This window comes from Triticum urartu, chromosome 2 (assembly GCF_003073215.2).
Source record: "Triticum urartu cultivar G1812 chromosome 2, Tu2.1, whole genome shotgun sequence".
Lineage (NCBI taxonomy): Eukaryota > Viridiplantae > Streptophyta > Magnoliopsida > Poales > Poaceae > Triticum > Triticum urartu.
The window spans coordinates 39,302,131-39,319,631 of record NC_053023.1 but is presented as its reverse complement, the minus strand read 5'-3'; positions in this window follow the sequence as shown (position 1 = coordinate 39,319,631).

The following is a 17,501-nucleotide window of genomic DNA, read 5'->3' as shown; positions in this document are numbered from 1 at the left end:
TCAAGCTCTTTTCTGGCGCCGTTGCTGGGGAGGTTAGCGCTTGAAGGTATATCTTTAGATCTTGCAATCGAGTCTTTTAGTTTCTTGTTTTATCACTAGTCTAGTTTATAAAAGAAACTACAAAAAAATGGAATTGAGTTTGTCTCATACGCTTCACATTTTTAATATCTTTCTTGAGTATGATGGAAATGATAATTGTGCTCAAGTGCTAGAAGAAGAAATCTATAAAATATTTGGCACTAAATATTTGAATGATGAGCATGATTGCAATGTTGTTAGTATGAATTCCTTGAATATCCATGATGCTAATGATATGCAAAGCCAAAAGCTTGAGGAAGCTATGTTTGATGAAGATGATATTTTTTGTCCCCCAAATTTTGATGAGCAAATTTATTATGATGAAAGCATGCCTTCTATTTATGATGATTATATTGATGAAAGTGGATTTGGAGAGGTCATGACTTTATTTTGTGATGAATCCACTATTTCAGAAGAGGTTCCAACTGATTATGAGAACAAAGTTGCTATCTATGATGATTATTGTGATGACTTGTATGCTATAAAGAATAATGATATCCATGAAACTTGTCATCATGATTTTAGTTTTCAATTGGATTATACCTCACATGATAATTATTTTGTTGAGTTTGCTCCCACTATTATTCATGAGAAGAATTTTGCTTATGTGGAGAATAATAAAATTTCTATGCTTGTAGATCATGAAAAGAATGCTTTAGGTGTTGTTTATATTGTCGAATTCATTCATGATGCTACTGAAAATTATTATGAGGGAGGAATATATGCTTGTAGGAATTGCAATAATATCAAGTTTCCTCCCTATGTACTTAAAATTTTGGAGTTATGCTTGTGTTACCTTCCTATGCAAGTTGATTCTTGTTTCCATAAGTTGTTTGCTCACAAAATCCTATGCATAGGAAGTATGTTAGGCTTAAATGTGCTAGTCATATTATTCATGATGCTCTCTTTATGTTACAATTCTTATCCTTTATGTGAGCATCGTTGAAATCATCATGCCTAGCTAAGGGCGTTAAACGATAGCGCTTGTTGGGAGGCAACCCAATTTTATTTTTGTTCCTTTCTTTTTGCTCCTTTTTAGTAATAAATAATTTATATAGACTCTGTTTAGATGTGGTTTCATGCTTTTAATTAGTGTTTGTGCCAAGTTGAACCTTTAGGAAGACTTGGGGGAAGTCTTTGTGATCATGCTGTAAAAAAACAGAAACTTTAGCGCTCACGAGAATTGCTAAAAATTTTATTTGGAGAGTGCTATTTAGTTAATTCTTTTTGAAGATAATTAATAGATAAATTCCTCAGGTCCAGAAATTTATTTGAGAATTTTATGAGCTCCAGAAGTATACGTTTGATCTAGATTACTACAGACTGTTCTGTTTTTGACAGACTCTGTTTTTCTTGTGTTGTTTACTTATTTTGATAAATCTATGGCTAGTAAAATAGTTTATAAACCATAGATAAGTTGGAATACAGTAGGTTTAACACCAATATAAATAAAGAATGAGTTCATTACAGTATCTTGAAGTGGTGATTTATTTTCTTATACTAATGAAGCTTACGAGTTTTCTGTCAAGTTTTGTGTTGTGAAGTTTTCAAGTTTTGGGTAAGGATTCGATGGACTATGGAATAAGGAGTGGCAAGAGCCTAAGCTTGGGGATGCCCATGGCACCCCAAGGTAATACTCAAGGGTAGCCAAGAGCCTAAGCTTGGGGATGCCCCGGAAGGCATCCCCTCTTTCGTCCACTTCCATCAGTAACTTTATTTGGAGCTATATTTTTATTCACCAACATGATATGTGTTTTGCTTGGAGCGTCAATTTATTTTGTTAGGATTTGGTTGATATTATTTAGAACAATGTTTTGCATCTTTTTCAATAAAAGTGGCATTGATAGCCTTTACTATGCCTATGTTACAAGTCCACATGTTGCTGTTTGAAAACAGAAAGTTTACGCTGTTGCAATAATTCCCTAGAAAAGTAAGAATGTGATAAAATGTTGAAACATTTTGCATATTAAGCTCTGATAAATTTTCTATAGTGTAAATTTTCTTTCATAATTTTTGGAGCTAGGGAAGTATGGATGTTGCAACATTCTTTACAGACTATCCTGTTTAGGCAGATTGCTGTTATGTTTGCATTGTTTGCATATGTTTGCTTCTTTAATGATTCTATTTGAGGATAAGACTACTAAATATGCAGAGGCATTTAGTATGCAATGTTGAATAATAATTTTAGTGATTTGCTACAGTAGAGTATGATAAGGTTTTTGCAATGGTTTATACTAACTTATCTCACGAGTCCTTGTTGAGTTTTGTGTGGATGAAGCTTTTGAGATTTAGGGAGACCGTGATATGAGAGGAATTAAGGAGACACAAAAGCTCAAGCTTGGGATGCCCAAAGCATCCCAAGATAATATTTCAAGAAGTCTCAAGCATCTAAGCTTGGGGATGCCCCGGTTGATCCTAAGTTTTTGCTTCTTCACATGATGTTTGCTATTCTTAGATGTCATTTTATTTTGCTTTGCTTCCTGTTTGAATAAAATAACAAGAGCTAAAATTATTAAATGTTAGAGAGTCTTCACATAGTTGCATAATTATCCGTCTACTCATTGATATTCACTTATATCTTTCGGAGTAGTTTGTCATTTGCTCTAGTGCTCCACTTATATCTTTTAGAGCATGGTGGTAGTTTTATTTTGAAAAAATAGATGAACTCTCATGCTTCACTTATATTATTTTGAGAGTCTTAAATAGCATGGTAATTTGCTTAAAATCCTAATATGCTAGGTATACAAAATTAATAATAAAATTCTCTTATGAGTGTGTTGAATACTAAGAGAAGTTTGATACTTGATGATTGTTTTGAGATATGAGGATGGTAATATTAGAGTCATGCTAGTTGATTGTTATAGGAATAGTTATGTGACACTTATAGGAATAGCCCAACGGATTGATTGGAAAGAATAACTTTGAGGTGGTTTCGTGCCCTACCCTAATCTCTTCGTTCGTTCTCCGCTATTAGTGACTTTGGAGTGACTCTTTGTTGCATGTTGAGGGATAGTTATGTGATCCAATTATGTTAGTATTGTTGAGGGAACTTACACTAGTGAAAGTATGAACCCTAGGCCTTGTTTCCTAGCATTGCAATACCGTTTACGCTCTCTTTTATCACTTGCTACCTTGCTGTTTTTATTATTTCAGATTACAAATACCTTTATCTTCTATCCATATACCACTTGTTTTACCATCTCTTCGCCGAACTAGTGCACCTATACAATTTTACCATTGTATTGGGTGTGTTGGGGACACAAGAAACTCTTTGTTATTTGGTTGCAGGGTTGCTTGAGAGAGACCATCTTCATCCTATGCCTCCTACGGATTGATAAACCTTAGGTCATCCGCTTGAGGGAAATTTGCTAATGTCTTACAAACCTCTGCACTTGGAGGCCCAACAACGTCTACAAGAAGAAGGTTGTGTAGTAGACATAAGTAGCCCCCAAGTGACGGTTCATGATACCCATCTGAACCGGGACTTAGTAATAACTGTATATTTGCAACACGACATCTTTTTCATTGGTGTAGCCCCCAAGGGTCGGTTTAACTTTATAAAGATGAACCATGACTTTTTTAAAAAACTTCCCAGATGAGCAATTAGAGCAAACATACATTAGCCCCCAAGTGCCAAGATTAATACTTGTATTGTGCTTGGGACTTGTAGAATTTCTGATAAGGAGCAAATATGCATTAGCCCCCAAGTATCAAGGGCATAACTTATTATGTGCTTGGTACTTCAAATATGTACTGTCAACTCATTATACATCTGTCTCTTTATAGGATGAGCTGAGCAAGAAGGAAAGCCAAACCACTGATCTTCAAGAGAATATCAAGTCCCAGCAAGCCGAAACCTCCAAGGCTAAGGAAGAGTTGACCAGCGCTCTAGACGCTATGGAAAAACTGAAAGAGAGCTTCAACAAGGAGCGGGCAGATTGGGAGACAGAAAAATCCGCTTTGCGAAAAAGAGCCCAAGACGCAGAAGCCGCTCTTAAACCGGTGGAAGATGAGCTGACCAGCGTAAAGCGGCAAATACATGCCATGACCGCTGCTGTGTTTGGTAAGTACCCTGGTTTTAAATTTTCAACATGCCATGACTATTGCCGGTTTACTGACGTTTGATAACAATGCAGGAACTCGCATTAGTCATCTGGGCTCTGATGCTCAGAAGAAGCTGAAGGCTTCCTATACCCTTATAGAGCAGTTATATACCGGTGCACAACGGATCATCTGTGCCGCTTCACACAACAAGCCTCCCCCACTTTGATTAAGGAAACCTTAGCAAGGTTATCTATGCTGCCTGCCCGGGTAGAAGAGCTAAAGAGGTCTGCTGCAAGGGTGGGTGCTCTGACCGCACTAACCCGGGCAAAAGCATGGGTACCTGACCTTGATCCGGTGGAAGTGGCTAAAGGCTATCCCAGCTTAAAAGAAGATGGATTAGAATTTGACCAAGAGGATCTCCGCGCCATAAACCGGGAAGTACGTCCACTTGCTTGTCAACTGGCTGAAGAAGCTGATCTTTCATTTTACCAGGTGAGTTATGACACCAATAACAAATGGGTTGCTGCACCGACTCCTGAAGCTCAAAATCTGATCCCTCCAACCCGTAAGCACACTTATGCCCCTGATATTGAACCGTCAACCCTTAGCGACGAAGCTGTGTTCCAAGCTTTTACTGGGATCGACTGGACAACTGTTGACTTCCAGCCGCTGGGTAGAGACAAAGAGGTTGAACCCGTGCAAGATGATCTGCAGCCCTCAGGTCAAGCTGATGAGCAATCATAATCCGGGGGCCGGTTTAGTCTTCCACATGCTGCAATGCTTATTGAAAAACAATTATCCTTTTGGGCACTAAAACGCCTTGTAATAGGCTAGTTAGAACACTTGGTCTGCTATGCCATCGTGCATATGTATGTGCGCCTGACATTTGTTAATCCGCCTTGGTTAAGATATATGATGCGCATAATCCATAGCGTTTTACTCGAGCTATTCCTGCACACAAGAAGTAGCTAGTGTCCTGGCGGTTTACCGCCGGACGGGTCATAATGCCCATATATATAGCCAGGGTTTATAACTGAGGCTGTAAAAAGATGATCAAATATGAAAATAATTGATACCTGCGACCTTGAGTCATAATGTTGGCTGACCAACTGTTGTAGTGAGGGTAATAACCCTAACCCAGAGTATTAATAACTTTCGTCATATGATGTTGGTTTACGATAAAACCGTTCCGGGTTGTGATAAACACCGGATTGCCTGTATATAATATTGGTGACTTATAGTCCAACCAGACCGGGTTAATGAACACCGGTTTAAGGAAAAAAAGTCATAAATTTTGTCAAAAGAGAGAAAAACTTGGCAAAAAGCAAATGAAAACCTTGTAGTCGAGGCTTTTCACGGGCTGCCAGGCCCCAAATTCGAGGCTTTTCATGGGCTGCCAGGCCACTGAGTTAAACCATTTCACAAAGCCCTTTAAGATGGCCCTCAATCCTTAACCAATCATCGTTATAACTTGACAAGTTTAGGGTCTTATTTAGAGTAACTTGTCAAAGTTCGAACGGTCATACCAGGTTTACCTGGGCGGAGTGACTTACTTAAATAGGCAGGCTAACCCGGGGTTTTAGGTGTATACACCAGGCTTCCAAGCCATTGCTTGATAGCCTATTACAAGTGTAGATTCTTTGTTCATTGCGATAGAAAAGAATCCCCAAGTAACATTTTGAGCTGTGGTCAGTGGGTGCCTGTGTTTGAGTTGCTCTTTTGCAACACTCTTTGGCCCCAAAGTAATTTTGGCATTTGAGCCGATCAAGAGGTGTGACTATGGTTCGAATACGACCAAGCCCCCAAGTGATTTTGTGACATTGCACCTGATCAAGAGGTGTGACTATGGTTCGAATATGACCAAGCCCCCAAGTGATCTTTATATAAAGCTTTAACAAGCTGAATCAAGGGGTAAACCGGACGCCGCTTTATGAACAGAAGCCCCCATGTAACGACACATGATATAAGAAAAACAATAGATACCCCGCTTTAGCTGAGGCTCCGGTTTATTATATTTATCATAATATATACATTGTCATAATATGTACACAAGCAAAGCCTATGGCTCAAGTATAGTAGGGCCGAAGATGAGCAATATTCCACGGCCGGTGGGTCTCCTCCTCCGATTTACGTGAGTCTTTGTGCTCTCGAACATCTATAAGGTAGCATGACCCGTTGTGCAGATTCTTGCTGACCACAAAAGGTCCTTCCCAAGGTGGGGATAACTTGTGCATATCTGTCTGATCCTGGATGAGTCGGAGCACCAAATCGCCTTCTTGAAAGGTTCTGGTTCTAACTAGCGGCTGTGATAGCGACGTAGATCTTGCTGATAAATCGCTGAACGGGCTGCTGCCATGTCACGTTCCTCATCTAACAGGTCAAGAGCTTCCTGTCGTGCCTTCTCATTGTCAGCTTCGACATATGCCGCTACCCGGGGTGAGTCATGACGGATGTCACTAGGAAGAACCACTTCCGCTCCGTAAACCATGAAGAACTGTGTGTACCCCGTCGATCTGTTGGGTGTGGTATTGATGCTCCACAACACAGAAGGTAATTCCTCAACCTAACAACCCGGCGTCCGTTGCAAAGGAATCATAAGCCGGGGTTTTATGCCTCTCAAGATCTCTTGGTTGGCCCTCTCCGCCTGACCATTGGATTGAGGGTGAGCCACCGACGACACATCAAGCCGGATGTGCTCACGTTGACAGAACTCCTTCATAGCACCTTTGGATAAATTGGTACCATTATCAGTTATGATGCTGTGTGGAAAGCCAAACTGGAAGATCACCTTCTTGATGAATTGAACCGCCGTAGCTGCATCACACTTACTGACTGGCTCTGCCTCCACCCACTTGGTAAATTTATCAACCGCCACCAAAAGGTGCGTCTTCTTGTCCTTGGATCTCTTAAAGGGCCCAACCATATCCAGCCCCCAAGTTGCAAATGGCCAGGTGATTGGAATCATCCTCAATTCTTGAGCCGGTACATGAGTGCGCCTTGAGAATTTTTGACAGCCATCACATCTTTTGACCAAGTCCTCGTCATCAGCATGAGCTGTCAACCAATAGAAACCGTGATGAAACGCCTTGGCTACCAGAGATTTTGAACCGGTGTGGTGACCACAATCTCCTTCGTGGATCTCACGCAAAATTTCACGGCCTTCTTTAGGAGATACGTAGCGTTGAAACGCCCCTGTCACACTGCAATGATGCAACTCTCCATTGATAATAGTCATGGACTTGGACCGCCGGATTATCTGCCTTGCCAAAGTTTCATCTTCTGGTAACTCGCCCCGGTTCATATACGCCAGATACGGAACCGTCCAATCCGGGATAACATGAAGAGCCGCCACCAACTGAGCGTCCGGATCAGGAACATCCAAATCCTCTTCACCAGGGAGCTTGACGGACGGATTATGCAGCACATCCAGGAAGACATTAGGTGGAACCGGTTTACGCTGGGAACCCAAACGGCTTAAAGCGTCCGCCGCTTCATTCTTCCGTCGGTCCACATGATCCACCTGATAACCTTTGAAGTGACCTGCAACAATATCCACTTCACGACGATATGCCGCCATGAGTGGGTCCTTGGAATCCCAAGTGTCGAACACTTGTTGAGCCACCAGATCCGAGTCACCAAAGCACTTAACTCGGCTAAGATTCATCTCCTTAGCCATCTGAAGACCATGGAGTAAAGCCTCATATTCAGTTGCATTGTTAGTGCAAGGGAACATTAAGCGGAGAACATAACAAAACTTATCACCTTGTGGGGAAGTTAACACGACTCCAGCCCTCGAGCCTTCCAATTGCCTGGACCAATCAAAATGAATAGTCCAATAAGTATGATCCGGCTTCTCTTCTGGTGCCTGTAATTCTGTCCAGTCATTGATGAAGTCCACCAGTGCCTGAGACTTGATCGCCGTGCGGGGCATATACTTCAACCCATGAGGTCCAAGTTCAATAGCCCACTTAGCAATCCGGCCAGTTGCTTCCCTGTTTTGGATTATATCTCCCAAAGGAGCAGAACTGACCACCGTGATGGGATGACCTTGGAAATATTGCTTAAGCTTCCGGCTTGCCATGAAAACTCCATACACCAGCTTCTGCCAATGCAGGTACCTTTGCTTGGACTCAATAAGCACCTCACTGATATAATAAACCGACCCTTGAACCGGATACTCCTTTCCATCTTCCTTGCGCTCCACCACAATAGCCACGCTAACAGCCCGGGCGTTAGCTGCCACATATAGCAACAACGGCTCTTTATAAACAGGAGCAGCAAGCACCGGCGGATTAGCAAGCTGCCGCTTTAAGTGCTCAAACGCTTCATTGGCGGCATTACTCCAGACGAAGTTATCCGTTTTCTTCAGCATCTGATATAAAGGGATGGCCTTCTCTCAAAGGCGACTGATAAACCGGCTCAACGCGGCAATCCGGCCTGCTAGGCGTTGAACGTCATTAATACACTTCGGTTTAGCCAGAGAAGTTATAGCCTTGATCTTCTCCGGATTAGCTTTGATGCCTCTGTTAGAAACTAGAAAGCCTAAGAGCTTGCCTGCCAGTACACCAAAGACACACTTGGCCGGATTAAGCATCATTTTATAGACCCGGAGGTTATCGAAGGTCTCCTTCAAGTCATCAATCAATGTCTCCTCCTTTCTAGACTTTACCACGATATCATCCACATAAGCATGAACATTGCGGCCGATCTGATCATGCAGACAATTCTGCACACACCGCTGATAAGTCGCCTGGGCACTCTTGAGCCCAAAGGGCATAGCAGAAGGCTCCAAAAGGAGTTATGAAGGTTGTCTTCTCCTAGTCCTTAACTGCCATTTTAATCTGATGATAACCGGAATAAGCATCCAGAAAGCTCAAATGCTCGCAATTCGCCGTAGCATCAATGATTTGATCAATACGAGGGAGGGCAAAAGGATCTGCTGGACAAGGCTTGTTGTGATTAGCCAACCACTCAGGATGAAATACTTCGACGATAAATCTAGCCGCCAAGAGCCTGGCTACTTCCTCACCAATAGCCTTCTGTCTTTCTTCATTGAAACGGCGAAGAAACTGCTTGACCGGTTTAAACTTGGGATCAACATTAAGTGTGTGCTCAACGAGTTCTCTCGGTACACCTGGCATGTCAGAAGGCTTCCATGCAAAGATGTCCCAGTTCTCACGGATGAACTCGATGAGCGCGATTTCCTATTTCGGATCCAAGTTAGCGCTGATGCTAAACTGCTTGGATGAATCGCCAGGAATGAAATCAACAAGCTTAGTATCATCAGCCGTTTTAAACTTCAAGGCCGGTTCATGCTCGGTAGTTGGCTTTTTCAAAGAAGTCATATCCGCCGGATCAACATTATCTTTGTAGAACTTCAACTCTTCTGTTGCACAAACCGACTCAGCATATGCCACATCACCTTCTTCACATTCTAAAGCGATCTTGCGGCTCCCGTGCACTGTGATAGTCCCCTTGTGACCCGGCATCTTGAGCTGCAGATAGACATAACAGGGCCTTGCCATGAACGTAGCATAAGCCGGCCGTCCAAATAGGGCATGCTATGTGCTCTTGATTTTCACCACCTCAAAGGTCAACGTCTCTGATCTTGAATCATGCTCATCACCAAAAGAAACCTCCAGAGCTATCTTACCAACTGGATATGCTGATTTACCAGGCACCACTCCGTGGAAAACTGTGTTGGACGGTTTAAGATTTTTATCTGTTAACCCCATGCGACAGAAAGTTTTCATAGTAGAGGATGTTGATACTACTCCCCCCATCCATGAGTACCTTGGTGAACTTATAACCTCCCACCTGAGGTGCCACCACTAGCGCCAGATGACCCGGATTGTCAACCCGGCGTGGATGATCCTCTCGACTCCACACAATAGGCTATTCGGACCAGCGTAAATATCGGGGAACCGCCGGTTCAACAGAATTCACTGCCCTCTTATGAAGCTTCTGATCGCGCTTGTCCAGGCTAGTGGTGAAGACATGATACTGCCCGCTATTCAACTGCTTCGGGTTGCTCTGGTAACCCGATTGCTGCTACTGCTATTGCTGATTCCCCTGATTATTATAACCACCTTGGTTGCCGTGATTGCTTTGATTGCCATGTCCACTCTGATTACCGTGAAAACCTGAACCGAAACTGCCTCCACCGTAACCCGGCCCATGAGACCCAGGGCCCGAACCGTCGCCCGGTCCATGATCATACCGGAAAGAATCAGAATTTTTGAACTCCTGCATGATATAACAATCTTTCGAGAGGTGCGTGGACGGGTTCTCCTACGTCCCGTGGTTTGAGCAAGGCTGGTTCAACAGATAAGACAGGCGGTCCGGGTTAGGACTCGGTCCTCTACCGTGCTGTGGTGGTTTACCCTTACGCCACTGGCCTTTATTCCGCGTGCGGGTGTTAGCCACAAAATCTAAGTTGTTATCTGCTTTACGCTTACCGTTGTTACCATGACCCGCCGGGTTATGCTGCTGCCCCTTGGAGTTGCCGCTCTTCTTTCCCTTCCCTGTCTTGTCGTCGTCAGACTCAGGGTCCTTGGTACTATCAGAGTTGGCATACTTCACTAGAGCGGCCATGAGAGTCCCCATGTCATTGCAGTGATGTTTGAGCCGTCCCAACTTCAGAGGTGCAAACCGGCAATTGCCTTCCAATGTCAAAACTGCTTTATCGGCGTTGATGCGGTCCGATGAATGCAAAATCTCCGAAACCTGGCGCACCCAATGGGTTGTCGATTCTCCTTCCTCCTGGACACAGGCAGCTAGATCCACAATTGACATGGGCTGCTTGCATGTGTCTTTAAAATTCTGAATAAACCGGGCTCTTAACTCAGCCCATGACCAATAGAATTAGCTGGTAGATTTTTCAACCAAGTGTGTGACGTCCCTTCCAACATCATGGTGAAGTATTTAGCACACGCCGCATCATCCACATCCAGTATCTCCATCGTGAAAGTGCTAGTGATCGACTAGAGGGGGGGGTGAATAGGCGATTTTTATGAAAGTCTTCAAAACATGGAAGTTTCGAAGACAAACGATAGAAGTAAACCTATTACCACGCAGCGGAAGGTAGACTACACTAGGCAAACCTTAGTCAAGTAATTAATGAAGTGAAAGCACAATGACTAATAGCAGCTAGGCAGTAAGGATCAGGTAGGAAGATATTGTGAAGCCAATCAGAACAAGCAGTCACTCAGTGAAGACAAAAGATAATGCAATCATGCAATGACTTCACAAGGACCAACAGTAAGTAAAGGGAAGGGAAGGATGAAACCAGTGACTCGTTGAAGACAATGATTTGTTGGACCAGTTCCAGTTGCTGTGACAACTGTACGTCTGTTTAGGGCGTCTAGGTATTTAAACCTGAGGACACACAGTCCCGGACACCCAGTCCTGAACACGCAGCTCAGAACCCTTAGTCCTCACCGTATTCCCCTTGAGCTAAGGTCACGCAGACCTCGCCCAATCACTCCAGTAAGTCTTTAAGGTAGACTCCCAAACCTTCACAGACTTCGTTCACCGGCGATCCACAATGACTCTTGGATGCTCAGAACGCGACGCCTAACCGGCTGGAGGATTCACAGTCCTCAAGTGTAATAAGTCTTCAGATCACACAGACAGGACGACTTAAGTGATGCCTAACACTCTTTGGCTCTGGGTGGTTAGGACTTTATCCTCGCAAGGAATTCTCTCTCAAAGGCTTTGAGGTGGGTTGCTCTCAAACAACAACAGCCATACTTTAACTCTGAGTAGCCAACCGTTTATGGTTGTAGGGGGTGGGCTATTTATAGCCACTAGGCAACCCGACCTGATTTGTCCGAAATGACCCTGGGTCACTAAGGAACTGACACGTGTTCCAACGGTCAGATTTCAAACACACACGACAACTTTACTTGGGCTACAAGCAAAGCTGACTTGTCCAACTCTGGACAAGATTCGCTCTCATAGTCTTCACTCAAAGACATAGGATTTTGGTTAAGCATCACTTCAGTCATTCTGACTGGTTCTCTTGGACCCCACTTAACAGTACGGTGGTTCCTATGACTCAACAAAGAAGAAAAAGAACTACGAAAGATCTAATTCTTCACGCTCCATAGTCTTCATGCGATGTATTCTCTTGTCATAGTCTTCAATGTGAATGTCTTCACATACCACCTTTGACTTCAATGTCTTCATACATTTTTAGGGGTCATCTCTGGTAGGAAAACCGAATCAATGAGGGACTTCTACCTGTGTTATCCTGCAATTCTCACAAACACATTAGTCCCTCAACTAGGTTTGTCGTCAATACTCCAAAACCAACTAGGGGTGGCACTAGATGCACTTACAATCTCCCCCTTTTTGGTGACTGATGACAAACTAGTTGAAGTTTTCAACGGGGAATATAATATGTGAAATTGTAAAGGATAAGGAATTGTCTTCATAAGTTGCAAGGGCTCCCCCTGAAGATGTGCATATAAGTAATTTGCTTTTGGAATGCAAATGCACATGGCAGGTTGTACTTGTGGAGATCCTCTTCAACTTATGATAACAATTCATTATGCATGAAAAGTATGTGAAGAAAATGACATGCATAATGGAAAATGGACGTCTGCAAAATGATCTAAGTGTGGAATTTATCATCGCACATGAGGAATTTATCATCGCATCACAAAATAGCAAATAAGTAGCAGACGACCATCGAGTTTAAGTGTTACAACTCAAAGAACCAAATGTATCAAAATGAGAGTTGTAAACACTAGGCAAAACATAAAGTAACCGCCCATATGGACCCGGTTGAAGACTATCAAACTCATATGCTTCTCCCCCTTTTGTTAGTAAGGACCAAAAAGGTTTGAAGACATAGAGCATCTACTCGTTCCCATGAGGAGTAGGTGAAGTAGCAAGGTCGTCGGTGTTGTTAGGCGGTGCAGACAAGCTCGGGGCAGTGTCGACGCGTGCTGAAGGAGGGGGCGGTGAAGTAACATCGTCTTCGTCCTCGATCACTCTGGCATTCACAATTGCCGCAGAGGAAGAGAACTCAGAGTCTTCAAGTGAGGGAGTTCGTCGCAGCACAGCCCTTCGGCGAGGTGTGGAGTCAAACTTGAAACGTTCAGAGAAGCCATCCTCTTGAAGATCATCCTCAGAGCACATAAGCATCAGCCCTTTCCATGTACGCCGACAAGTTTCATGGGCAATAAAGGCATTCTTGGTGGCAAGGTTGCGAATGCGGTTGACATCCACCAAGAGGCTGTGCATTTGGCGCTTCAGCCAGTCATGATGCCTATCTTGTTTCTGATGAAGAGCAACCAGAAGCTCTCGGTCATTGAGAACACGAGATCGCTTCTTGGGCCGTTGGGCAATAGTGCTTTCAGTGGCTTTAGTGAGGGCACGATGAGGTGCGCGTGTAGTGCCAGCCAGAGGATAAACATGAGTGACTGCTTCAACTCCTTCAATGTTCTGAGAGAAACTTTGATGCTCCGCATTCTGAAGACTAAAAGGTTCCTTGGCAGGCTCTGGATAGAGGGCTTCAACGGACATATCCACGTCAGGCATAAAGATCTGATGATTGCGAGTAGAGGGCTAATATGAGATAGCTGAGTGGAGTTTGATCAGCCGCATTATCCATGGAGCGTAGAACTTCAAGCCAAAAAGATCAGATCCTGAAGCAGCAAGTTGGCGGATGAAGAAGTCTTGTGCGTTGAAGCATTTGCCATGAAGAATATAGAAGACCAAAGTCTTCATTGCACCTTCCATCTTTGCATATGGAGAATGTCCTTTGATGGGCCAGAGAGTTCGCCTAATGTGATAGATAGTCCATGGCAGATACTTAAGGTCTTCAACAAGGAACTCCTTAGGATAGGCAGCATCTGGAGGCAAAGGCTTCATCATACTGAGCATCTGACTCATGTTTGGTTCAGGCTTCTGAAAGATGCTCTCCATGGCTTCACTGTGAAGCTGACAGCCAGGTTCATAGAGATCTCCAGGAGTGGGCAGACCAGTGAGCTCAATGATGTCAAAGGCTTTGGCTTCGTGATGAACATTTCCTGTCATCCACTCAAGGACCCAAGTCTTCGGATCTCTGTTGTAACCACGCATGTGAAGAGTGGCATAAAATTGGAGCAGCAACTCTTCGTTCCAGTGCTCTTGGTCGGTGACGAAAGGTAACAATCCAACCTCTTTGAAGCAATCCAGAGCTTCTTCCAAGCAGGGCAAACCAGCTATTGCTTCGGTGTCAAGACGCATATGTGGGAAGATGCGACCTTGATTGTACAGAATGCATGAGTAATAGCTTCCCCGCGGATAGCTCCAGAACCGATCTAAAGATATTCGTTCCCTTGAGTAGGGGTTCTTGGAGCTATTGAAGAAGGTGTTGTCTACTTTGAAGCCGTTGACATTGAAGGATCCAGGTGCTGATGCAGGACCTGGAAACCTGGGCAACCTTGGCATTGGCTTCTGTACCTGAGGCCTATGCTCAATATGATAGTCAAACTGGGGACCAGCAGCAGGCGCAGGAACAGGAGCAGTAGCATCATTGGCTTCGCGGACATCTGGTTCATGGGTTGGTGAAGGCTCCACATTTGCTTCAGCCATGACAGCGTCAGTGGCTTCATTCGTGTTGGTGGTGGCAGCCTCAAGATTTTCTACCTCCACTTGATGAGCTGGAGGGTCGGGCACAGACACGTTCTCCTCGAGAACAGCTTCTTCAGTAGTTGGGGAGTGGGGACACGTTCTTCTTCTTGGGTGTCATCGGCTGATGCAGCCGAAATGTCTTCAGCAGCTTTAGCTTCAGACTCGGAGACTGGAGGCCTTGGTCCTTTGCGAAGCCTGCGTAACGCTGGCGACGCCTTTGGAGATGGAGTTGGCTGGGCCTCAAGGTCATCTTCTTGTTGTTGTTGTGGGTGATCAGCCCATGATGCATCCTGAGCAGTTGGCGTCAGAGGACGACCAATGCTGATGAGTTCGCTGTGCGTAAGCACAGGCGATGATACGTGTTGGTGCTCGAGCTGAGGAAGAACTACACCATCTTCAACATTGTCATGGTGACCAATGTCTTCAGCAGTGGTGGGATCAACTGCTGGAATGTCTTCAGCTGTATGAGCCTCTGTGGAAGCAGGCTCATGGACAATCAGTTGGCGCTCTTGGTGTGTAGATGCAGGGCGAACCATTGAGATAGGTTCAACAACCAGGGGCTCTGTGGGAGCAGCCCGTTCCTTCTTGGTCTTTCGCTTCTTCTTGGAGGGAGCAGCATCAGAGGCTTCAGAATGTTTCCTCTTTCTGGCTTCAGCCTCACCAGTCCTCGTCTTCTTCAGTTCTGAAGCGGTTGACCTGGCCTTTGGCTTTGAGCCAACCATGCTGGCTGGGAAGACAATGGGATGTGCTTCCTGCCTTGGTGCGTCGGGTGCGGCCACAGCTGGCTTCTTCTTCTTCTTCTTCTTCTTCTTCTTCTTCTTCTTCTTCTTCTTCTTCTTCTTCTGCTTTGCAACCATCCTGGGGTCGATGCCAGGACAACCAAGGGCCTTGCGCTTCTCAGCCTCATTGTAGGCTTGCACACTCTTGTCAGCCAGGATCTTCATGCGCTCACGAGAACCTTGAGCTTCTGCACGTTTCTTGAGAAAGGCTTCTTTGAGCTCGTGCAGCATAGTCTTGAAGTTTTTCACCTCTTGCACGCTGAGCTTGGCCATGTGCTTCTTGAACCGAGCTTTCTCAAAGTCAATCTTTTGCTTTAGTTCGACGATGCGCTGAGCTAGAGCTAGCTCCGAAGCAATGGCGCCATGGAAGGCGACACTAAGGCCAATTGGAAGTTGCAGATCTTCAAAGCTGAGGTTGGGCGTGTCAAACCACTCGTCAATGAAGTTTTGGATGATTGCCATGTCAAAGAGAGGCAGATCAGTGAAGATTTCTGCTTCTTCTTTGCTCTTGATCAGCTGCTCAAGGGCGTCATCTACAAGATCTTCATCGCTGGACAGATCAATAGCATCGTTACGCAGAATAGCAGCAGCAGTCAGTTCTTGGCTGGTGTGTTGCAGAGGCATTTTGACTTTTGAGGGCTTGGAGATGCGTGACAAATCTTCAGACTGCACACTGTCTTCAGGAGGTGCAGTAGCCAGTGGCTTCGCCCGTGAGATTTTCGGTGCTGAGGCAGGCTTTGAAGCTTTAGGATGCTTCAGTTTCTTTGGCTTCGGTGCTGCAGGCGCTTCATCAGATTCAGCGTCATCTGCAGGCTCATCCACGGCTGTCCCTTGAACCACGATATGAGTGATGAGACCTTCCAGGTTGTAGAAGGGCCCAACAAGATTGGGTTCAGCTTCGCGGGTGCCATCGGCACGGGGAGCAGAGGGACCAGGGTTGAAGTCTAATCCCAATGACTTCTTGTTCTGCTTCGCCGAATTCTGGGCAAACTGGAAGTTGCGCTTGAACAGATTGTCATCACGACACCATAGCAGTGACGATGGGTCAGCATCCGCAGGCTGTGGTCCACGGACCATGCAGGGATAGAAGCCTTGTTCAATGGCTTCATCTCTGGACCTGGGTTGAAGATTTCTATATAGGATGTCTCCCCATGGTCGCTTGATGGCATTCTTCTCAGCATATTCCTTTGTCACAAACCTATACTTGAACCACTGTTTTGCCCAATATCGTCGAATCCATTGGATTCGTATCTTGCACTGATTGTAATCCTCTTCAGGATCTGTCTTGTACAGCTCTGAGAGGTCATCGGGCAGATCTCTTGATGTTTCTCCTCGATGCTTTCTGCCACCCTTCCTTGCTGATTTCTCTTTAGCCATGAACTTTAAACTGAATGGCTTCAATACATTCAAAGGCTTTCGCTTGCTGGACAAACAGGAACTGGCTTCGTGAGAATTTATATGATGCTGTAAGAATTCTGCAAATGAATGCAGACTATGAGAACCAAGGGATTCTCCCACGGACATGTACCTGTGACAACATTAAGGTGCGAGGGAAGGGGAAGAGGTCATATGCATTCTCAGAAGATTTTGAAGATAAATCATTTTAGAAGACATTGACCTCATCGTGCGAAGACATTCACTCATAGATAAGGAGTTGGTTCCAGATTTGTACGAATCCACGGACCAGTACAAGTGAGGAATCTAACTACTTTGTGAAGCATAAGTGAATATACTAGACATATTATGAGATGCAGTATGAAATAGATCCAACTTGTGTGAACAGAAACTGCTTGTGGTAGAAAGTGACGAATCTATAGGATCAAAGGGGCCGTAAAAAGGAAGTTTTATTACCACACGAAGAACTGCTAGACGGAGTGGAAGAGGAGGCCGAGCAGTTTATCGTCCGTGCCCTAACTTGGCGATGGAGGACACCTACGGCGACGACGGAGAAGACGATGTCCGCGGTCGGCGTGA